The sequence below is a fragment of the Octopus sinensis genome, linkage group LG7 (assembly GCF_006345805.1).
Source record: "Octopus sinensis linkage group LG7, ASM634580v1, whole genome shotgun sequence".
Classification (NCBI taxonomy): Eukaryota; Metazoa; Mollusca; class Cephalopoda; order Octopoda; family Octopodidae; genus Octopus; species Octopus sinensis.
In genome coordinates this window covers 80202815-80229581 of record NC_043003.1, presented here as the reverse complement: position 1 = coordinate 80229581, position 26767 = coordinate 80202815, and positions in this window count along the sequence as shown.

Below are 26767 nucleotides of genomic sequence, written 5' to 3'. Positions count from 1 at the left end.
ATGCTAAAAAGGAAGGAAATGTATTTTACATTTCGTGTATCCACTCGTCTTTTGAAAGAAACGGTAAGCAAGGAGAGAAAAAAATACAGAAAAAAGAGCACAGGGAAACATAAACACACATATATATACAATCTTTATGACGAATGAATCGATGAATGATTGCATGTGTGTGAGCAGCCAGCTATTTATAAATCAATAATCCAAACATGATATTGTACTTTTTGCGCATTAAAGTATATAATGCAATTGCCACAAGTTATTTGTTCCAGCGCTCGTTGTAGCACTTTTGAAAATGTGAGGGTCCTTTGGGAATTTGTATAGCGATTTTACGCAGAGAAGAAACTTATTTTTTTTTACTTTATCTGTAACCTCTCTCACCTCATCCAAGAATATAGATTTAAGGACTATCATCTCAAGTATGACAGAGATACTAATATTGTACATATAGAAAAAGATTGATAGACTTGTTATTAATTGTTGTTTATAATAAAAAAAAGTTTGAATTCTAGATGTTGAAATTACATCTAGAAGGGTACTTCTTTTACATAAACATGTAGAAGTATTTTAATCTTCAAATAACACATCGTGTGCAAATACTTCTAATTACTCCTGGAAAGCTAGTGGTATATATTTGTGCGTGGATCTTTCTGCGTGTGTGTGTGTTTGTATGTGGGTGTGCGTGTGCGCTTATATTCTTTCAAATAAAAAGAAATTCCATGCGAATTGGAATATTCAAAATAAATTGCTATTCATTGCGAATTAGGCACAACATATTTAAAAATCCGCGAGCTACTAAAATAACAAGCAAAATTTGTATTTCACTGCTTACTGTGAATGGAAATCTCACTTCTAGGAAAGTTTTACAATAACAAAAATGAAAGGGGCTGTTCACTCAAGAACTACTACAAGCAAAATTTACAGGAACAGAAATTTTAGTCTTAAGGAAGAAACGGCAGCCAACATCAATTGCAAAGAGGTTTTAGAATTGCTGAAAGCAAGATGAGACCACAAAAACTATAGAAGGAGGTTTAACGATGCTGGTTTTGCTTCGAAAATGTGTTCTACGAATCTTATTATACAAGAAAATATTAAGATTAAGTTGTAATTCATGGTCCGGGAAGAAAACTGTGAACTGGATAATTTTAGAAATACTAGAGAGGTAAGTGAAGGTCTCGGTTTTGTGGTGAAACTACACATTGTTACCACCTTCAGAGATCTAGTGAGAGATTTTATTTTAAATGTATTTCAAAAACTGCAATGCACTGATGAGTACAGCATCATAATATGGGTGTATTTCTATTGGCAAGAGTCGTGTTAAAACACAATTACTGCCTTAAAACTTTATGTGATGAGATTGCTTTGGCATCACAGAGATTAAACGCTGGTCTGATTAGAGGGCTTACTTGAATCCCATAGAGAATATCAAGCCATCTAAAGGTAGCAAAATGTTACGAGGAAATTAGATTGCTCACATGAAATTTTCAAAGCAGCAAAATATGATATAGTGAAAGAATATGCTGGCTCTATATGATTGTAACTAAACGAATTAACATGGTATTTGCGATGACAATAAATATGGTATTTGTGATTACAATAAATATATTGCGACGTGAATACTTGAATAATATGTTTGCTCCTGTCAGAACCTCTGCTCAAATATGTAAAATTCTGTGTTGCTCTGCGTACCGGAAGGAATCAATCTCAATTGACATTACAGAGTGAAGATTGCTGATGACATGGAAAATTGAGAGAAGCAATATTTTTTTCCCAAAAAATGTTCTTTCAAAAGTTTTATTACATTGAAATTTAGGTATGCAAAATTTATTCTAAGCTAATGAAAAGAACATTTTCTAACATGTGGTATAGTAGAATATAAATGTATATCATTTTAGAAATATATTCCAAGGGCGTACTAGTGTCGATATCATCTCCAGATCCCGTTTCCATATAATTCAATAAGAATAATTACCTGCTGAAGGATAACTCTCTCCCCCACCCCTTCTCTTTACAGACACACACACATACATAAATACATAGACACATTCTTACATGTATATACATACACATGCACACACACACACACACAACATATATATATATATATATATATACACATACAGATAAGGAAATTATACTATTCTCAAAGGCCGGGTGACGTATGCTGAATATGTATATATATATATATATATATATATATAAATACACACACACATACACACACACACATATATATATATATATATATATATATAATATATATATATATATATATATATATATATATATATATGTATATATATATATATATATATATACAGAGAGAGTGAGATTGGAAGTGATAGGGAATTCAAGAATATAGAATGGATGATTTTTCTGTATCTCTCTTATATATATATGTATACATACACGCAGATTTATGTAGAATATGCCCACATATCTCATAGTGAATGAGTATGTGGAAAGCAATACCTGTGATTGCTCTTTGTATATGTGTACATGTTTGAGTGCACATGTGAGAAAGACTACGAGGCCATATATCAATAATTACATATAACTAATTCGATAGTGTACCTGACAGCTGAAGGCTCAAAGAGTGTTATTGTATCCTGTCTGAAAGATCAAGTATTGATGAATACATCTCATAATTAGAAAAGCCAACGAGCATTATTGATCAGCATATATCTATCATATAAATCTATACATAGTCACGCCTATACACCGCTAGTGTGACAACGGTGATGATGATACCGATACATGCAATGGCGATGATGAAGATGTCGAATGGAGACGAAGATGAAGATAGTGACGTGTTTTACTGCAAATATATGCAAAAATAATATATATATATATATATATATACCTTATTGCTGTTGTTTTTGCAGCTGTTCTTGCTCAAATTCTGTCGAGGCTAATTTTGCTCTCATCTTTTCGGGGCCAATGAATTAAGTACCAGTGAAACACTTGGTCAATGTAATCGACTTGTGCTTATAGTAGAAAGGATTATTATTATTCATGTTGTTGCTGCTGTTCTTGTTCAAATTCCGCCAAGGTCGACTTTGCCTTTCATCTTTTCGGGGTCAATAAATTGCGTACCAGCAAAACAATGGAGTCGATGTGATTGACTAATCACTACCCTAAAACCCTCACAATTTCAAGCTTATTGCCATAGTAGAAAGGTAGATTATCATTCATATTATCAACATCATCATCATTATAATTAAGGCGGTGAGCTGGAAGGATCGTTAGCGCGCGGGGGATATGCTTAGCAGTCTTTCATCCGTCTTTACGTTTTGAATTCAAATGACGCCGAGGTCGACTTTGTCATTCATCCTTCGGGGTCGATGAACTAATTACCAATTTCCAACTCGAGTCTATGTAATCGGCTAGCCCCACCCCAAATGTTTCAGGCCTTCTGCCTATAGTAGAAAGGATTATTATTATTATTATCATTATTATTATTATTATGCTATGTTTGACTTTTGCTTTATATTTGTACAAGTTGGCTCCAAGTCTCACCCAGAGACCTCAAGAGGCAACAGGTTGGAAGTTCGTATTGTTGTTATGCCTAGTGTGCCATATATTTGGTTTTGTATTTAGTGTTGTACTAGTGAGTGCCATATCATGTGAAATTGGTTGAACGATATTTCGTCATCTAGCGTGCCTTCCAAAGGTTCAAAAATTACATGTCAGTTTACTTCATTTTTTTTTATTAAGATTATATAGGATTGAGGTAACTCGATCCAGAAGTTATAGAGAAATAAATAGAAGAGTGCCATGCTTGTCATGTGAAATTGGTTGAATGATATTTCTGCATCTAGCGTTGAAATAATTTCAGATGACAACTATGGCACTCTTCTATTTATTTCTCTATAACTCCTGGAGGAGTTACCTCGGTCCTATATAATCTTAAAAATTAAAAAAAAATGAAGTAGGCTGACATGTAATTTTTGAACCTGTGGAAGGCACGCTAGATGCCGAAATATCGTTCAAACAATTTCACATGATAACTATGGCACTCTTCTATTTATTTTTCTATAACTTCTGGAGGAGTACCCTCAGTCTTATATAATCTTTATTATTATAATTATTATTATTATTATTATTATTATTATTATTATTATTATTATTATTATTATTATTATTATTATTATTATTATTATTATTATTATTATTATTATTATTATTATTATTCAGTAGCTTTATTTTTATAGCATGCTTTCACTTCACTACCGAGCGCAGCTCTGTGTGCCTTGGGCATGTGCTGTGATTTGTTGTGATGCTCTGATGGTTATTGTATGGAAAGTGTTCTGCGTAGGATGTGTGCAGTGCCTAGTAGTGCAATTTTCTGTATGTTATATGTGTTTGTAAGTCCTAGTGTTTTTGTTATGTATTTGTCTGAATATTTTTTTATCATGCCTAATGCACCTACTATGATAGGAATTGTTTCTGTTTTTAGATTCCACATTCTGGTTACCTCTGTTTCCAGGGATTTGTATTTTGAAAGTTTCTCCATTTCTTTTAGAGAAACGCTGTCATCTGCTGGTATTGATACATCAATTAGAAAGCATTTTTTCTTCATGATTTCTGACAACTATATCTGATCTGTTGGCCTTAATTTCTCTATCAGTGTGTATCGGCATATCCCAGAGTATGGTTGCTTTCTCGTTTTCTGTGACCTTTTCTGTTGTGTGTCTATACCATCTTTTTTCTGTTGTTATTCCATAATGTTAACATAGCTTCCAGTGAATGTAGGTTCCAACTCTGTCATGTCTGTGAATATATTCCTTCTTAGCTAGGACTGGGCAGCCAGAGATAATATGATTTGTTGTTTCTTGTCCATCTCCACATATTCTGCAGTTACTTGTTATATTTCTTTTCATTACATGTTTTTGGTAATTTCTGGTGGGGAGGCACTGGTCTTGTGCTGCAATTAAAAATCCCTCTGTCTCTGCTTTAAGTCCTGAGCTTCTCAGCCATTGCTGGGATTTTTCTTTGTTTATTTATTTTGCATTTAGTTTAGTTCAGTATTTACCATGAAGGGGCTTTTCTTGCCATCGTCGTATCATGGTTCTTTGCTGTTCTAGTTTTAGTTTGAATTTCATTTGTTTTATAGCTTTTGTTGTTTCTTCATATTCTTCTACTTCTTCTTCATATTTGTTAGGTGGTATGATTTCTTGTTTGTATTTGTCAGCTTCCTTAAATACTGAGAACAGTTTTTTGTTTTGCTCGTGTTTTGCCGCTATTTGTATCAGTTTTCCTTCCTCCTGAAGTAGATATTTTTGCAGTCCTATGGTGGTTATTCTATAGTAGTTTTCCAGCTGTATAAGGCCTCTACGACCTTCTATATGTTGTATATATAGTCTTTCTATGTCAGATTTTGGGTGATGTATCCTAGATCCTGTCATTATTTTTCTTCTTTTCCTATCTATTTTGATCAGTTCATTTAGTGTCCAGTTAAGGATATTGTAGCTGTAACTTATAACTGGGACGACTAAAGTGTTGATACCTATTATCTTGTTTTTAGCATTGAGCTCTGTTTTCAGTATTAATCTAACTCGTCTATAATATTCTTTTTTTATTTTCTCTTTCATTTGTGTGTGTTGTGTCTTCTCTAGTTCATTGGTTTTATCTAGTGTGATGTTGTTACTCTTAACTAGTTTTCCTCTTTTCATGGTTACTTTGGCGCATTTTTCTAATCCAAATTTCATATCTATTTCTTTGGTAAATCCATGAACTGTCTTTAATAGTGTTTCCAGCTGTTTGTCATTTGCAGCATATAGTTTTAGGTCATCCATATATAAAAGGTGGTTGATCGTTTTGCCGTAACATTTATATCCGCATCCAGTACTACTTAGCATATCAGATAGAGGTGACAGTGCCAAGCAGAAAAGGAGTGGAGAGAGCGTGTCTCCCTGGAATATTCCTCTTCTAATGGGGATGGCTTTGGTTTTCATGAGCCCTCTTTTGTTTGGAGCTGTAGCACTGTTTGCCATTTATTCATAGTGTGCCCTATGAATTTTATAATTGTTGGTGCTACTTTGTTAATGGCTAGTGTTTCGAGGATCCATGTGTGGGGGATGCTATCAAACGGCTTTTTGTAGTCAATCCAGGCCATACTGAGGCCTTTCTTCTTGCTGTGGCTGTCTTCAGTTATGGCTTTATTGATCATTAGTTGATCTTTACAGCCATATGAGCCTTTGCGGCATAATTTCTGCTCTTCTTGAAACAGGTTGTTTTCGTCCAGGTGCGTGTTCAACCTTTGCGATATCACTGCAGTAAATGCCTTTTACATTGTAGGGAGACAGGTTATTCGTCTGTAATTTTCTGGTTTTGCTGTCTCATTTGATTTGGGATTTAAGATGGTTTTCCCCTTCGTGACCCATTCAGGCATTGTCTCTGGCTCTGCCAGTATGTTGTTAAAGTTTTCAGCCAGGTTTTTGTGCATTCCTGTTAGATATTTCAACCAGAAGTCGGGGATCTTGTCATGCCCAGGTGCCTTCCAGTTGCTTAGTCTTTTCAGTGCCTGGGTGATCTCTTCAGTTTGTTTGGGTGGTGGCACTCCTGTTTGGACGGGTTTTATTGAGTATCCAGCTTCTTTTGTGGCTTCAGTGGCTGCTGCGTATACCAAGTCATTTAGCTCAGTGTTATCGCTTTTTGTTTCAGTGGCTATTAGTTCCATGACTTCTAGGTTTATGCTGTTTATAATTGGTGTTGTTTTTTCGTCTATTTTGATTTTTGAGAGGTATGGTCGGTGGTCCATTTTGAGCTCTGTGGTTTTCAGTTCTTTGATTATTCTACTTTTTATATTATCATAATCATTAGGCTCCCCTTCGTTGTTTCCAGGTTTTAGATTTGTGTCACTTTCTTTCGTATTTGTATGTTTGTCGTGTTTTGGCTTGCTGTTTGTCGTGTATTATTATGCATCCTTACGGTCTGAGTTTGTTGTTTTTTTGTTTACATCGTGTTTGTTGGGAATGTTACGTTTGTCTTGGTGTTTTACTGTTTCAGTGTTTATATTATTGGGCATTGTTGCATGGCTTCTATCTACATCTTCCTGATGTATTTTCTTCTTTTAAATGTTCTATTTCTATTTCTGATAAATTTTGCGTTGAGAACGTATCTTCGTATGTTAACTAGTTTATTAGGGTTCATTGCTGTATCCAAGTCTATAGTTATGTTATTTTCCTTCCATATTTTATATGTATGTGTTGTTGTGTTTTCATTCTTTGGGTAGAGCACTGCTGTAAAGTGAGCGTGTAGGATAGAAATGTATTCCTCACGTGTCCATTTATGTTTTGGGGGGTTTTGTTGCGGGACATGAGGAACAACGCCCAGCCCATTATTTTGACGGTCGTCATTTTCGTAGGGTACCGGTCCGTTCATTTCTGTTGTCACATTGTTTTGCACGTGTAGTTTTTCGTACATTTTGTGTTGTAAGTTTAAAGTACGTACTTCCCGATTGTTATTCTTGGGTTGAATAATATCGGTTATATTTAATTTCTTGTAGTTTTTTGTACATGGTGTTTGAGGTCGGGGATGATCTGGTGTTGATGGATCGTAATGTTTCACGCATGTTTACATGTGTTGTGTTAGAGGTGGAGATGATATCGAGTTAAAATACATCATTTCGTTTCGAAAATAGTAATAAATTTCAATGAGTATTACTTACTCGGATATAGTCCAAACTTTTGTCTGTAAATTTTTGGCTCCATACGATGTCTTTGTTTTCGATGTTTGTGGATAGATTTCGGAGCGCTGTTTTATCGTCCTCACATCTTAAACGTCCCCGGTGTTCTCTTGATCTTTTATTATTATTATTATTATTATTATTATTATTATTATTATTATCATTAATAGCACTAGCAGCAGAATCAACACTTTCAGTGAGCTGACAGAATCTTTAGTATGCTGGTTGAAATGCGGTATTTCGTCCGTGTGTGTTCTGTGTTCAAATTCCCCCAGTGGTGATTAAATAAATGCCAGCTGATCACTGGGGATATGTCAGCGACGTAGCCACACCTCCGAAATTGCTGGCCTTGCACCAAAATTTGAAAGCATTATTTTTATTATTATTATTGAGTGGGAAAGTAGTGCATGCCATCAAATTGACACTGGGTTTTAATATACGAAGCCCAATACACCCAACATGACTACCCGTCTTATAATGGTACACCAGGCATATACGTCACAAATATATGTGCGTGACATGGTGAGCCAATATCGAAATAAACAGCATGTCGTGCTTGGCCAGGTTGGAGCGTCACCTCTTCAATTCTTGTGGAAGGGACAGATTCTGTTGTTGAGGCGATGTATCTGCCACCAGTACCTTGTACGTGGAGGACTGGGCATGCCGTGGCTAATTATGCGTAGACATGCGCCGAGGTTCCGGCATCTCCAAATATTCTTCCTAAACGGTTAACAGGTGTTGTCGCCGTTTGTCAAACAGGCATCTCCCCGGTTCCTCTCCTTGACTGAGCTGCAGTTCTGAGTCAAGAACAAACTTAGACATGGTGAATGGCATCTGGAATGCTTCCAAGCACTGTCTACCATCTACCAGGCAGCCAGATCCGTCAGAGAAACATCTACAGAGGGTTAGCGGAGGGAAAGTGCGATAATGAACTCGGAGAGGCTTTGGGCATCGACAAAGTCGAACTAATCAGTCTGTTCCGAAAGACTTTCGAATCGGGGACAATGGATTTCTTCCAGAAATCCCTCGCTTGGAAGAGCTCTCGGAGGGAGGGAACGGGGGCATTTCCGGTTCGAGATAAATTCTGCAGGCATGGAAGTGCTGTCAGACGAACCTGCCCGAGATGTGCGCGGAGTGACACTGCTCCGACTCGCCCAGTATCCGTGCATTACAACTTGTGGAGTTACGTCGAACAGCTAAGACGCGTGTAAGATCGATCCGGTTATCGGCAGAGTCCATAGTACAGATCGACTCGCCGCCATCCTTAGGCCTGGATGGCAGGCAATTTTCATTTGATTGGTGGCATTAGTGGAAGAGGTTGTATGGGGAATCAGGCTGAAAGGGCTCATATCCGTCAATCTCTCATCAAATCTTTCAAATTCCACTTAAAACGCCAGATGGGTGTGGAGAGAGACATGATGCCCCCAGTATCATGAAATTTGGGTGAATGTAGCGAAAATGGTCCGTGTCACTGGAACTACCATGCGCCTGTAGGCTGGTGAATTCGAGGAGATTTTCATTGTTGTATTTTTTTTGTTCAATGTGTATTATTCTTTTCCCAATTGTTTACTCGTGGTTTTGTGTAAAAGCCCCACTGTCTCCGTCTATTGTATTGCCCACCTTTATGTCAGGCCTATGGCCAATAAATGAAGTAATTATTGTTGTTGTTGCTGCTGTTGCTGTTGAGCGTAGCGGTCTTCGCCCAGTGGGAGAAGTCCGAAACATGGTCCTTTGCTATTCGTAAGACCCGCAGAAGAGAAAGCAGGTTAACTCCCGACACCGAGAGCATCGACGGATGGATGAATGCGCATCCAGGCTCAGCGGTTGCGTAGGAAGTCGGGGAAACAGGAAGAAAGAGTGAGAGAAAGTTGGAGCGAAAGAGTACAACAGAAGTCGTCACCACCTCCTGTCGGAGCCTCGTGGAGCTTTAGGTGTTTTCGCTCAATAAACACACACAATTCCCGGTCTGGGAATCGAAACCGCGATCCTCGACGGCGAGTCCGCTACCCTAACCATTGGACCATTGCGCCTCCACTATTGTTACTGCAGTTGTTGATGTTTTTATACTTAGTGGTCGGCTCATATGTAATAATGCGTCATTTCCTGCCCACAGCCCAGTGATAGTCCATTTTCCTAAACACATGAACCATTTGTGCATTCCGTAATATATCTTGTATACCTAATATCTCCGGTATTACATCCAGATTCTCAGAATTATTTTCTGCATGCAGCGATAACAAAAGAAACACTTTAACATTTGCTTGGCGTATTTCCCGCACTTGGCTCACAAAATCCTAGTATTTGTTGATTTTCATTTTCTCGTAGATTTCAACACTCTAGTTAGTATCGATCATGACCCATTCACGCGTGTCGTTGTGCACAATTGTGATTATCCTCCACACACCTGTCTGAGAAGATGATCACATCCCACATGAGGTTCACTCGTTTCTTCTCAAACAAGGCCTAGAAATGCACCACTTATATATGCAGGGAAGTTCTTAATTCTTACAGAGTTCACAGTATACACTTGTCATCCTGATGTCTGTAATCTTTTTAGGTTACCAGTGACCAGTCACTGATAAGCTGACGTTCTTTCAGTCTCTGGCTCATGCTTACTTTATAATGATGCCTCCGATCTGTGGTCGATAAAGTACTTGCTAACATTTATTTTCAAGGCGTGTTCTTACGTAGAAGATATACCCTCTGTCTCTTTCTTCAGATACCCATTCTGCAATGACTTGGGTCAAATTATTATTATTATTATTATTATTATTATTATTATTATTATTATTATTATTATTATTATTATCATTATTATTATTATTATTATTATTACTTTTTTTTTTCTTCTTTCAAATTTTCTTCCATTTCTTGCCGAGTGTCTTCCCAACTCCTAGGGCAAAGAAACTCATAGTGTATATTGGTAGGCCATTAAACCAAACTCAGTAGTTCGTTCAATTCTTTTTTTTTTTTTTTTTTTTAAAGTTAAATTAAAATGCATGAGCAGCAACAGTTCTCACATCGACAATGCTCTTCTCAATACGTGTGATGTACCAGTTAAGACAATCTTTTGCACTTCTTGCAGGGATGGTAAGCCAGGGATCATTCTCATATAATTTTCGGTTCCCTCCTACGATCACTGGTATTGTAACCTTTATCATTATTATTATTATTATTATTATTATTATTATTATTATTATTATTATTATTATTATTATTATTATTATTATTATCTTCTTTCATTTTTGATTCCATTTCTTGCCGAGTTTCTTCCCAACACCTACAGCAAAGAAACTCACTGTATACATTGGTAGGCCCTTAAAATAAACACACCAAAGTGTTCGTTTACAAAATCATGTGATAGTAAAAATGAGGAAGAAAGACAGAGAGAAAAGGGAAAGAAGGAAAAATGAAAAAAAAAAACAAAAGAAATAATGAGGAAAAAGGAAAGAAAATTCACAGCGACAATGCTCTTCACCAAATGTGTGACGTATCAGCAGTTAAGACAATCTTTTGTAGTTTCTGTATAGATGGTAAGACAGGAGTCATTCTTAAATAATTTTCTGTCCCGTTTTTGATTATTCCGATCACTGGTATTGTAATCGTCTTGATGCCATATTTTTTTCGTTTTCAATCAGGAAACCTTTATATTTTCTGATCTTATTAAATTCTTTTACCGAGATATTAGGATCACAAGTTATGCTCATCTCATTCAATAAACATATTTTATTGTTTTGGTTTTCACAACAATATCTGCTTTATTGGATTTGATGGTCCGTTCTGTGTGTACTGGAAAGTCTCAAAGAACCGTTACATGTTCTTCAGTTTGTGTTAGTACCTTATCTCAGCTATTTTGATTTTATAATACCGACATATTATCCGTTTTAGACATTGGCCAACTCTGTCATGTCTTGGTTTATATTCGACTGGTGCTAAAATACAACCAGGGATGAAGTGGACCACAGTTTCAATCACATCATTGCAGTATCGGCACTTTGGGTCTACTCCATTTTTCATCACATTTGTTTAGTAGTTCTAGGTCAAAAACCTCTAATCTTGAGCAATTACGATAAAGACTTCGCTCTCTGCCTTCAGCCCTGAGCTTTGTAGTCTCTGATGGGTGTAGTTCTGGTCTAAAAATGCGCATCCCAATATATCCATCATTACAACCCGTCGGACAAGGGTGCAATAGGCACATGCATCACAACCATGTGAGCGACATGGTGATATCAAAATAACCAGCGCATGTTTAAAAATAAACTTGTACTCTACAAAGTATAGAGTAATCTTTCTGATTAATATAAATTTTTTTATTATAATTATATATATATATATACATACATATACACAGACTCATATATATATATATATATATATATATATATATATATATATATATATATATATATACATACATATATATATATATATATATATATATATATATATATATATATATATATATATATGTATGTATGTATGTATTTACATATATATATTTGTATATGTATGTATGTATGTATTTACATATATATTTGTATATGTATGTATGTATGTATTTACATATATATATTTGTATATGTATATATATATAAGTGTGTGTGTGGGTAGGTGTGGGTGTTTGTGTGCGTGTGTATTTTTGTTTCTGATTTTCTGTCAACCAAGGTGCTCACTTATTCCCTAGATTTCCTAAATCCCTAATCCTTAAACTATATGTGTACGCGCCTGTGTTTCTGTGTATTTACAAATGTAAGTATATATACATGATATTTATTTGCAATAGAGTATGCATTAAAAAATCTTACAGATCTTCAGATTCAAAGGAGTGTTCACTGTAGTTGATGGCATAAATCTTGTAATAAACTACAATGAACAGCCCTTTAGCAATGGAAGTTTAAACAGATATGAACACATTATGTTGTTGTCGTACACAGAAACATAAAGAACTATTACAAGACAATAAAGCTCTCTCATCTGGTTTTAAAAAAAACTGAGATGTGGATATGTTATTTGAAACCAAAATAATAATTTTACAAAAACGCTCGCTTGCTGATCTGATTTGACATTAAAACTGCAATTCAGCTTCAACTTTGACACTGCTTGTTTATGTAAAATTTCAGGAAGGTCATCTCTGTTTATGTTCATATATCTTGACACTATCACTAGGAGCAGCATAATTATATGCTGAATGTACCCCATTTTTGTAAGAAGGACCTAAAAGTGAAGGCAAGTTTTTATATATTTTTCTTTGCTTTCTTTTTGGTTTCAGATGTATTGATACAACGATCTTGTACTTATCTTTCATATCTTTCATAGGAATTGATGTTATGTATATCTAATAATTTTTCATATATACATGAATATGTAAAGGAAAATGCATATCATTATGTATAAACATAAACGTGTTAGACTAAATACGTTTTAACTAGTTTCTTGGAATTTGCCAATGATATTTCAAGTAATAACATTATTTTAAATAAATAAATATGTGAAAAAGACAGCTAAAAAACATGTTGGCAATAGAATATAAAGTGTGGACTAACACTAAAGAACGACATTAAAAATATATTCTCTGGTATTTATCGGTGCACTGAATGAGAGCATGGATAATATATGACTTGATAAGTTCAGGTAAATGTTATGCGATGTTTTGTTTTAGAAAATATCAGAGAAAGTTGTTGTCACATCGCCAGTTTTGTACAAGGCATGACAAGATATATATCATGAATATTTATGAATCATTTTTAAGACTTTAAAGTGTACACCGAACATATTTTCTATAAATATTTATTTAACAACGTTAAAATGATTTTCAGTATTATTTGAAAACAAAATTTAACCATTCATGTTTATAACTGCACTCAGGAAGGTATATGCTGAAAGAAAGAGGATTTAGAATTTCACTGCGAGTAATATTATTCTTGATGTTGTTGCTGTTATTGTTGCCGTTGTTGATATTGAATACAGCGTTTGCTGTATATCCATACCTACAGATTATTGTTGGTCATAGACTCTCCAGCCATGGCAACTACATCATTCATTGAAACACAGTACAATCTATGACTACATTATCCTCTGAATCCTTTCATTTTGGAGACAACAGAGCCTGATAAGAATGCGATTTGACAGCTTTTCCGAGTAAAACAAGGGACTAGAGACAGGTTCCCTCGTTAATTCATTTGCTACTTAAATTTACTTAAACTTGATCAATCACACCTTTAATTACAGGAGTGCTAATCATAACCAAATATGTAAATGTACTTTACCGTGTATCCTTTTCTATTCTAACATAAATGTATATGCGATTTTAGGAGACTTGGCTGCTATATCTAGCAGGGTGAGAGACCATGTAGATGCTTTTACTTTTGTTCGTATTAATATATTTTTCTTGCCTGACAGCATCTTTGTCTTAAAAAAGAATATTTGAGAAGATGAATGCAATTTTATATTATTCCATTTTCCATTTTCCAGCTAAATACATCGTCGTGAGCACATTTCTAAATTGTTTAAATGTTATATAAAGTCAGACAAAGGTGAACTTTACCTCGGCATAGATGTTGACAAATTATTATACATGATAATCTACTTTACTAATATTATCTACAAACATGACCTGCTTCTACAGGGTTATCTGTACTTTTATGTTGCTTGCTAATCATTAATTTCAAAATTGACAGTTATTTTCTTTATGGAGATAAGATCTGTATTAAAGATTCCCAGTAATTCTATAGTTCCCTGTTCGGATAAAATATACCTATCAATGAAATGGTAAGTATGAATCAGATTCAATTACAAAGGAACCTATAGGAATTTTCTGGTTTAAGGGCATAGCGTTCGATTTAGAGAACAGTTATTTTTCAGTCTAGTGTCACAAACAAAACGAAGGTGGTGATTAGCCGGAAATATCAGGTCATTCTGACCGAATTTTGAATAAAGAAAACAAGTGATCAAATATTATATTTAATTGAAATTTAATCATCAATGTACTTTCCCTAATTATCTATGACTTCCTTCCATCTATTTACAAGCTTTTTTATCCTATCAGTGTAAATATCTTTTGGTTTCAGAGCGAAGTCTCTAAAATGTCAGTTTCGACCTCCTCCTGGCTTGCGAAAGTTATGTCCTTCAAATTATTCTGTAAATTACAAAACAAATAGTTGACTAAAGGAGCGAGGTTGGGAGAATAAGGTAGATGAGGAAGTTTTTCCCAATCAAGTTCTTCGATCTTCTGTGATGTGATCTTTGCAGTGTGAGATCACGCATTGTCCTGACGATAACTAACTTCTCGATTCACTAAAGCGGGTCTCTTTCTCTTCAATGCTTGGTTCAAACGCTCTAATTGCTCACAGTAGATTTGAATATTGATTGTTGCATTAGGTGGTAACAATTGAAAGTGAATTACCCCTTTGCAATCCCACCAGCTAGAGAGAAGAAACTTTTTCCATGAAGTTCCTTACTTGGTTGTGGTTGTGGTTGAGGTTTTTCCCTTTTACCAAGCCACTGTTTACCACATTTAATATTTCGATGGAAGTTCCATTTTTCGTCACAATCACAAGTCTATCCAAAAAGGGTGAAATGAGTTCGTGAGAATGGAGAGAAGAGATGTAAACTTGGGATTTTCAGTTGCTTTCGGACAATTCTTGAGGCACCCATTTTCCAAGTTTAGGAACCTTTCCAAGTTGCTGAAGATGACGATGATGTATGGTTTGAACTAAGCTTTATTGCCAATTCTTCAACTGATAATGCAGGATTTTCTTCAAATAATGCCCCTAGGAGCTTATCATCAAATTCAACTGCACCTCCTCTTCGATCTTCAGCTTCCAGGCTGAAATCTCCACTTCTGAAGTTTGAAAACCATCTTCTGCAAGTTCTTTCATTCAAGCATTCTTTCCCGTAAACTGAGTGTATGTTTCGAGTTGCTTCGGCTGCAGAGTTTCCTTCTTTGTCCGCATAAAGCATTATGTGCCGCAAATGCTCTTTGGATACTTCCATATTAGAAAGGATTTTAATCAAAGAAAGTTTAATACTATTATTCTGTAAAATAACATCCAATTAGTTTAAATGTACACAAGTGCATAAAAATAATTTTCGATTCCATTAGACATTCTAAAATATTATTTAATTTCATTCAAATTTAGAAAAGGAAAAATCGGACAGAACTTATAGGATGAACTGATAGAATGGCAATCTAATACGGTTCCGATATGAAATATTCAACATCAACGCGCCAATGAAAGAGTATGTACGCGGTCGCATAACTTGCTAAATATAGCAATGAAATTCTCCCAACCCACTCAATCTTTACTCAGAAGAATTAACGTGTATATATATATATATATACATATATATATATATATATATATATATATATATATATATATATATATACATACACACATATATACATATATATATACACACACACATACACACACACACACACACACATATATATATATATATTATATATATATATATATATATATATATTCGCTATGATAGATCGCTAGCCTCTACGCATTATTTTCTATCCTTGTTTCTTTCTGTGTTCCTTTCTGTGGAAGTGCGTAGGCTCGAAACGTTAAATACTTTTCACTTCCCAAGCTTTATACTAATATATCTGTTTGTTGTCTACACAACCCGTCTCCGTCTTTCGGTTTTTTGTGAATTCTCCCCTATATATATATATACATATGTCTACATGATCAAGACTTCTCTGGAACTAATGAAGAATCATTGTTTATTCATGAGAGATTACGTATAAGGGACAGATAATCTCTTGTGCATAACTGTATACTACTGCACTTAGTATTTTTGACCTGTGTAAAGGCTAAAATTCTACACTACTGAATATTTAATACCTCGTTGGGTACCACTACTACACTGTGATATGTGAACTTCATTAGGTTGACTGCGACATTAGAACAGGAAATTTATTAAATGATTCTATAACGCAGTCCCACTGGTGTTAGACATGCCACCAAACACTCGGCTGGGAGTGAGCTACAGTCTCTCTAATAGTTAAATCTAAGCTATAGTGAGACGTCTCGTAATATACATTCCGTGATTTAATTTCATATTTTACTTTTAGTCATGGTGGTAGTTGATAGAATCGAAAAAAACTATTGCGGCATTTACATTCTAACTACAAATCTCAGATCAAAATTTATTTTAAATCATTTCGAGATTAATGAAATAATCCACCAATCACGGAGACGGATCTACTTAAGCAAGAAACTCCTTCCTTCCAGATTTGAGTCCTCATGCCTGTATTAAAAACGATTTAGTTTTTATCATGGATGCAGACATATCATCCACGACTTAAGATTTTCCGCTTGTCATCATAAGAACTTTTGTACAACCTTAACGTGAGGCGTTTTGAGCAAGCATCTTTTAAGAGTAGAGAACAGGCAGAATTGTCAGAGTGACCAAGTGACCCGTGGTATTTACTTACTGCAAATTACATTCTGCGTAAAATCAGCTTTGCCTTTTAACCTTCTGAGGTGGGTAATGTACCAGTCAAATATTAAAGGCAATTTAATAGGTGTTACGTTCATCTTTCCCATATTCCTGTCTTGTTACTATGTAAGTAATTATCAATTAGTTTTAGTTTTGTGTCTAAGGAATTGTTGAAATAAGTCCTAGACTTATTGGGTGATCAAGCCTTGTTGCTTGTACCTCTTCCCAGCATAATCCTGGGCTTCAGTACATGTAGGCATGTAGGTATATTTTATTGTGCAATATTTTGTAACAACTTTTATGAATCTCTCTGAGTACGATAACTTGGTTGCTGAATAGCTTCAGAATGAAGTTCAAGAAGTAAATGTTGAGAATCGCAGTCTTTAAGGTATAAAGATATTTGTATGTAATTATCGTGATTTTCTACCTTTCTGTTATTGATGTATCATATATCTGATTGCCCGCTGAGGATTGTGTAAGCGATGCTTTCAGAAACGAAACTATATTCGTATATTTTACGTCAATCATATCTTTTCTATTCGATTTAATTCTCAGCGATAAGACCGCTGGAAAATTGTTAACGTGCCAATCAGAAAACCGAGCAGAAAACTAAAAATGGGCGTTCGTAATTACACTACTATAACTATTTAGCTATCTTTCATCAATGCGTATTAAATGTTTTAAAAGGAAAATATTTTAGAGTGAATATTAAAAGAATTTGAACAATAGTACTTAATTAAATCAAACGTCAAAATTGCGAGATTAGCAGATGTAGGAATGTAGTTGGTAAAAATTTGGCATTAGCAAATGTAGAAATATAACACCAGTAAAATACAGCGGCTTATATTATCAAACCTCGGCAGTGGTTTAAAAAAACAACACAAATGCGTAGGTTTTTCTGAAATGTAATTTATAAGAAAGAACCTTAAGGCTATAGAATTTGTGTTTGTTCTATTGCATTTCCTGACTAATTATTTCAGGAAAATCGACTGGCGTTACTATAGTATAGTTAGCATGTTGTTAGCAAATTTGTGTTTTCCGATTTGATTCCGTCGCTTGACACCTTGCATTAACATACACACCAATTTACAGTTTTGTGAGTGGAATTTTATGGCCATAAAGTGTATGGAATTTTCTCCGACCTTGAATATGCTAAAGATTCTCTTGATATAAATATATTGTTTTTCATCCTATTGGAATCCAGCACAAACTTCTGATTGCTTTCTCTGCTCCAAAAATCTAACTTTGTAAAACAGTCAGAAGCAATTTGCAATAAATCTTCACTGACGTTCGAGACATTTCATGCATTTGAGCAATACCGTTGTGATGGTATTGTCTAACATATCGACCACTGATTTTCACTGGTGCTTCAAGTTATCGACCAGTAATTTGCCCTCAATGAGTTTTGAAATCAGAACATAAAGATTCGTTACTAAATACTAAATAAATTTCGTCCGACACTGTATTTGCGAATTTTTATTTTGTCATTACATCATCCCATGAAGTCATTCCTGCCAAACCGCAAGTTAATCCCGGGTGAATATGAACTCAGAACATAAAGAACGGGAACGAATACCGCAAAGTGATTTGTGTAACGCTCTAACTAATCAGCTAATCTACCGAACAGAAATGCCATTTCAACCACTCCACCTTCAAAATGTTTATAATATCACAACTCAGTGATAGCCGTCGGTCACTTCATCGATCTCAATACTGTTTTTTAGTCATAAACAGCGATATATACTATTTAGTATTTAATCAGATAATCTACCACGTACTCTGTCGCGTCAGTTCATTGTACGACTCGATGTGGGTTAGCTTTTATGATCGCATGTACTGCTGAAAACAGCCACCAAATTCGGCGACAAATCATAAGACAGAATACAGTATAAACGAATCCAAGGTATATTGCCTGGAATAAAGTGAGGATAGTTATGGCTGCAATGGCATTTATATTTGTCCTTTTATAAATGACCTGATGTCAAATAAAAGCAACACAAATAAATTACTTACTATAGTGATAGTTATTATTAGAGGCATAAGACTAAGAAATTTGGAGGAAGGAGGAAGATGGTTAAATTGAACATAATAGTTGAGTTTTAGTTTATTCTACTGTCTTCGGAAGAATGAGAATAAAGTGTGACCTTGGCGGGATTTGAATTCAGAAAATAAAGAGTTAAATACCAAAGGGTTCTATTTTCTGCCACTCCACCCTGCACCCCATAGAACAACTACAGCAAGAGCAAGTTATCAAGATTACACACAACAAAACCTATGAATCACTGAATAACTACTAAAATAGAGACATGTTGGGAACAGTGTAAAAATATAATTAATATGTAAATCCGAAGACTCTCTTTATAATACTCTAATCATATAAAACGTTGATGCGTCTAAAGATTTTATCAAACAGTGATAATGCAGCGATGATTTCATCGTATTCAAAATTAATTGCTTTACAATGCCGTTTACATTACAAATTATTTATTGAATATTCACAGTTGAAAGCAACACGTATATTTGTATATTTTTGAAAGCGGGATTTTGACATTGCATGACTATGCATAGAAAGTATATGATTTATATCGATTCTGAAACACGATGATATATTCATGCAAGAACAATATGTTTTGTTTATAAGAATGCTTTTATTAGGGGTCTAGTGATTGCAAGCGATATCAAGAATACAATGAGTTTGAGAAAACATATTGTTAAGAGAAAACATAAACATTATATTTTATTCAAAACGGCTCTAAATAAAAATATTTTATTTTATCAAGGAAGATAAACGCTAAGGGGTTTCTCTTGTATGTTTCTGACTAGATTTCAATAACACACTATTTAATGTTCCCGTTTAAACTCTACCGATATTGGAAAGTTTATACAGTAGTTTTTTTTAATAATTGGAAGAAGAGGAATAAGAATTCCTGTATCTAATTTAATTAAAGCGTCGCAACAGTAAATAGAGTGTTTTAATCAAAGAAAAATAGGTGAAATTTATTGAATAAATTCTCAAATGAAATTAGTTGTAAATAGTAGTGGAAGTATTAAAATACTAGATTGTAAAGGCACATGATCCAATGTTAGTTTGATCCTAACTTGCCATAATGTTACTGACTTTCAGATGAAATTACTTCAAGCTTGAAGCATTTGCCTCAACAAGAATTATGACATCGGAAAATATAAAAATCTTTTTCTTGGAAGGTGGCATTATAGTGCATACAATACTCTTCTTTTTACTCTTTTTACTTGTTTCAGTCATTTGACTGCGGCCATGCTGGAGCACCGCCTTTAGTCGAGCAAATCGACCCCGGGACTTATTCTTTGTAAGCCCAGTACTTATTCTATCGGTAACTTTTGCCGAACTGCTAAGTGACGGGGACGTAAACACACCAGCATCGGTTGTCAAGCAATGCTAGGGGGACAAACACAGACACACAAACACACACACACACATATATATATATATATATACATATATATGACAGGCATCTTTCAGTTTCCGTCTACCAAATCCACTCACAAGGCATTGGTCGGCCCGGGGCTATAGCAGAAGACACTTGCCCAAGATGCCACGCAGTGCGACTGAACTCGGAACCATGTGGTTGGTAAGCAAGCTACTTACCACACAGCCACTCCTGCGCCTGGATAAGAGAATAAAAAACAATGTTGAGTCTATGACCAGTAGAGCACCAAATGTTGGAGAGGGAAAATATATTTTGTAAGAATATTTGCTGCTGTTGATGTTTGGGCTCAAGTCATAGTTTTAGTTAATTAAAGACGTCCCAGCCACAAAAGCTTTGACCCATTGCATATCAAGGATTATATTGAACAACGTTGTCCCTGATTGTACTACAGTACAATTTTTTTACGTGTCATAAAACAGAATTTCAACTCATCATAAGCATGAAGCGTACACAATTGGAGCCCTTGAGTTCACTGGAAATCTCAAATACCCTACAACTCAGCGTCTCTACCGGCGAACGTACATGTCGAACGTAAAAGCTGCATATTACTTGTGAGCAATCCTCAGACAACAACCCCTCCTAACCCTCATCATTGTGTTGTTGCTATACACATATACATCCTAGTCAACATCGCGTAAAAGTGTATTCGACTGACTGTAATGACGTCGCTCACATACACTCTCCATCCTCTGGCCTATAGATGTACCATCTCATCTCTGCGGCTTCTGATATTTGAAACGTCATTCAGCTTACTTGTCTCGCCTTCTCTCATCGTTTGACCTTCGAACTACTTAGTATTTATCGACCTTCTTCAACAAAACGCCAACTCTATAGGTGTACTTCCTTGCACGCGTGGGAGAGGCCATAGTAGAGTGGAAGCACTCCGTCGGTTTCGACGACGAGGGTTCCGGTTGATCCGATCAACGGAACAGCCTGCTCATGAAATTAACGTGTAAGTGGCTGAGCACTCCACAGACACGTGTACCCTTAACGTAGTTCTCGGGGATATTCAGCGTGACACAGAGAGTGACAAGGCCGGCCCTTTGAAATACAGGTACAACAGAAACAGGAAGTAAGAGTGAGAGAAAGTTGTGGTGAAAGAGTACAGCAGGGATCACCACCTTCCCTGCCGGAGCCTCGTGGAGCTTTAGGTGTTCTCGCTCAATAAACACTCACAACGCCCGGTATGGGAATCGAAACCGCGATCCTACGACCGCGAGTCCGCTACCCTAACCACTGGTCCATTGCGCCTCCAGAGGCCATAGTTACTCATAATATGAAAGAGTCCTGGTGGAATGTTCAAGAGAAAACCTCAATAAAATGCACGTGTAATACACCAGAGTTGGTGATGTGGATCAGAGAAGGGAAAAATCTGTAAAATAGTCGAACTGAGTTGCCAACGTAATGCAAAACGTCAGTAAGGAAGAAAATACCGATGCTGAAATATTGAGCAATTTACACACTACACAGACAAGTTTAGAGATATATCCGTATTTACTAAGTCACTAGGATGTGAAACAAATCACCTCAGTAGCAGTCTTGAAAAACATGACTTGCCTCTTCATACAAATAAGCACATGCATTGATTTTCGATATTTCACGCATGCACATAAACATGCACGAATACCTTGTTGATATTGTTTAAAATTCCATTGAAGGCTCCTTGGCTCTACGTTAGAAATCCCCCTCTCTTTCTCCTTCTCTTTCGCTCTCCCACTCTCTCTCTCTCTCTCTCTCTATTGGCAAGATATCTAGATATAAACAAGTTACATACATACATAAATACATACATACATACATACATACATACATACATACATACATACATACATACATATATTGAACCCATTTTTGCAAGTGATGTTTATATTGTGCCAGATAACTCGTAATGAAGGCTTAGTCTTTTGCATGTCCGATTCTACATGTGGGTGGGGATGCGTGTATGTGTGTATGTGTGTGTGTGTACGAAAATCTGTGAAAATGTGTATATGTGTGCGTGCGTGTGTGTGTATGTGTGTGTGTGTGAGTTGCTGTTGTTTTCTCTCGCTTTCGGCCTGTGAACGTCATGCATGCACCTGCTGTTTGGAAAATCTGAAGTTTCTAATCATTAAAAAAGCATGTAAAGTAGCTGAGTATATCTCTGTCACGTGTGCCCCAAGTAATTCTCAGGTAGAACGAGCATAACACTAGTGTGTTGGGGTAAGAATATTCAGCTCTATTATGTTGTTCACATTAATTCAAATCCACTTATAAAACTTTGCTCAGTATGACCTGCAGTAGGTTCGAACCATGTATTTCAGGAGGAAAAGTTTTGAGTATTTATCCTTTAACATGACATAAGGAATAGACAACCACCATATATACATGCATATATATATATATATATATATATATATAATATATATATATATATATATATATATATATATATATATATACATATATATATATATATAGATATATATATATATATCTATATATATATATATATAACATATATATATATATATATATATATATATTATATATATATATATCTATATATATATATATACACACACATATATATATAATGTATGTATGTATATATATATATATACACACATATATATAATGTATGTATGTATGTATATATATATATAATATATATATATATATATATATATATATATAATATATATATATATATGTATGTATGTATATATGTATGTATGTATATACAGAATTTGAGGAAGCAATATACAGGTAAGGGATTGTTAAAAACAATCCTGACGCTAAGTGGGTTTAACCAAATGCATTCCTAGGGAGATCATCAAGATATATGTGTTATAAACAGTCACAAAGTTATAAATATTGATGATTTTTAAATATTGGTGTACCAAAAGATACATGTGTATGTAGAATATACTTATATCTTTCGGGGGAAAATTTTGGGGTTATTGTGTCGGTTGAGGTGGTTCAATTTATAGTGTTATATGTATATGTCTTCATCCTTTCCCATTATCTTTCCAATTGTAAGACAAATAAAACAAACCAAGCATCTCTTTACTTATGTTCTCCATTTTCTTTTACTGACTTTATATTTATATATGTGTGTGTGTGTGTTTGTGTGTATGATTTTTAAGGAACATATGAATATGTTATCCGGGCAGATACGTAGTAGCTCTTTGTTGTGTACCAGGTCATGGCTAACCGCATCGATTAGTATTTAACAGCTATGACTACAAGGTGCTATCGTACACGCTGTAAATTCTTGCGATGGGTAATTCATTGTTCGCTTCGCTGGATGGTAATATTATGTGGAGTGCACATTAGCACTAATTATAACGATAGAAAATATAGAGAATGGTACATCTTCAAATTTTATTTCCTTTTATTTTACAGCATTATTTTATGTTTTCGATGACCTACACGTGTTTTCACTGCAAAAAGTGTGTGCGTTTGTATATGCAAGCGGGCATAATTTTCTGTGATTAAAATAATCATAATTTTTGTTCAGTGTCTTTCAACCAGCTATGCAACTACACATATTCTGTACTTATATATATAAGAACGCTTGGCCTAGTTGTTAATGTGTTGCGATCGTGTTTTCAATTCCTTAACTTAGTAGTGCATTATGTTCTTGAGCAAAGCACTTCATCTCACGTTGCTCTGCTATCACTTCGACACCCGCCGTGTGGTACACTGCGCACCTGCTCATGCAACGTCGACTTTGTGGTGGGAGTGAGCTAATGCACGGCATATATATTTCATCACTATAAACAAATCATCTGTGGAGATTATATGGCAAAAGCCGAACTTCATACGGGAGAGTTCGTCGTATATATATATACATGCATGTGTGTATGTGTAAATGTATATATTTAATGAATATCAATAGTTTCGTCATGGGCTTACGAGTACTGCTCGAATGTTGTTTTCTCATAATTTTGAATTTAAATTGTGAGTATATACTTTTATCTAGAAATAAGAAAACTCAAAGTATTTGCACCTCACCCAAACGCACAAAATATTATTTATGATATTTTCGAGCTCCCTTTTCTTAATTAATGAGAATATAAAATAGATTTTGATTCCATATAAATTTTATTTCACTATGGTGCAGTATAATTTTAGCAAGTTTAAAACTACCTTAGTTTAATTAAACATTGCAATTCAAAACGTTTCGCCCATTACTTATGCCAATATTTCAGACCTAATTTTTTTCGCCACTCATTGTCCGTCAGCTCGGCCAGTGGAAGTGCACATCGTATGTTATATTCTCGATAACCTCTAATAAAATCAGAAGAAAATATTAAACAAAATGGAAAAGTTATGGTTTCTTGTAAAAAAATATGATTCTGTAACATTAAAAATCAAAATTTTAGTCCGACAGAATATATTATAAGCTTTAAGAGAATTTTCGATAATATGTTGTAAAAGTTTCTTAACTTTTATAATATTAGTTTATATCAGTCTTTCAGTTACATTTATATGCGATATACATATATATTTAATGTTTATTTATTATCTTGTTTTAATTATCCTATTTCAATCAATGCAAATTATCATCATCATTAATCTCAACAACTGACGAGCAAAGTGTTTGCAATCACACTCGCTAAAATTAATAATATTTACGATATTGGTTATATGAATCGTGTAAATCCACATATGTTTATATTTCAAGATTGAATAATTTAAATATTAATAATTTGATTTTGAAAAATTAAGGAAAATCGATAGAATATCAATTAGTCATCGACCTACGTTATGTTGACTGTAATTCAATTCAATAACGTGTCTTCGATAAAAAAAAAAGATGTGTGAATTCCATGATAAAATATTGGAGTGTAACGAATCAATTTTGACCAGCCTTGTTGTTATTATTGTTATTTTTGTTAGTTTCAAGTCACCCGTGATTGATCAGCAAAGGATAAATTATATCGAAACCGTAAACCTACTGTATTTTCTTCTAGGTACACTGTATCAAGCTCTTTGCTGTCAATTGTTTGTTATGTTACACTGAGTATCACGATTTTTGTCCTTGAATAGCAACTATTATTTCCTATTGCCTCACCTGAAGAAATTATGAAAAATAGTTAAAATTTCCTCAAGAAATTACTTTTGTTACATGTATTCAAAACCAAAAAATCGATCTCAACGCATGGCTATAATGTTCCTCCACCTCTGCTCCTGCTCATGATCTGTCATCAAAGATGCATGTATTATCTGTCACTAAGGGACATGCTCACGTGGTTAAGGTCAAGTAAGTGAGGAGTAAATCTGTGGTATTGAGCAGAATATTTTCAACAACGATATTTCGGCTTCAGTTACTCACTGCGGAATCTGAAATGTAATGAAAAATAGATCAGCTTCAAACCACTGATGTCTAATTCGCAAAAGCAAGGTGTGAAACGAAGAGTATTCATTTTCTTTGATTTCTAGATTGAAGCAAATAGGAAATAAGACTTACTGACCACGACAAAAAACTTTGTTACACCGTGTTATCCTTAGATGATACATAGGCTTTACCAATGTTAAACATGGTAATGCAACCTTCTGATCATGTTGACCTCTTATCAAATGTGTTTCAGCCGTAACACAAATGCAATATTTCAGTGTGCCAAATAGGGTAACCCCAACAACGAAGTTCAACAGCTACTTGAGGTGGGGCTTGACCTGCCAAGGAAAGTAAGCAGTATTGGACTGTGCTGATCTACTCTCACCTTACATCTGAAGTTCAATGAACGCTTGGAAGAATTCTGTGACGACTCGAACGAGATAAACATTGCAATACAGAAACTCCTAGGACTCTAAAGTAGCAGCAACTGGCATTGAGACCTGAACAGGTCTACAACGATGTGCTGATGATGGAGGCGAGCAAATTGAGAAATGGGTGAAATAGAAAACGTCCAACAGTTTCTCCAAAAAAGCATGAGCAGGATTGAATGAATCACTGGTAAACAATATGGCGCCAGTCGATCGAAAAGAATTGGACAACATTCAGAAGCTGAAAAACACTAAGTAGAAATTTTGGCTGACCGATAACGAATCCCATTCTTCACATAGGCTGTCTACGACACCTTACCGATCCCCAAAATTCGACACACCTACAGGAGGATTACAACGTTCTTCTACTCAATGTGTAATGGAAGAGAAATCCTTTAAACAC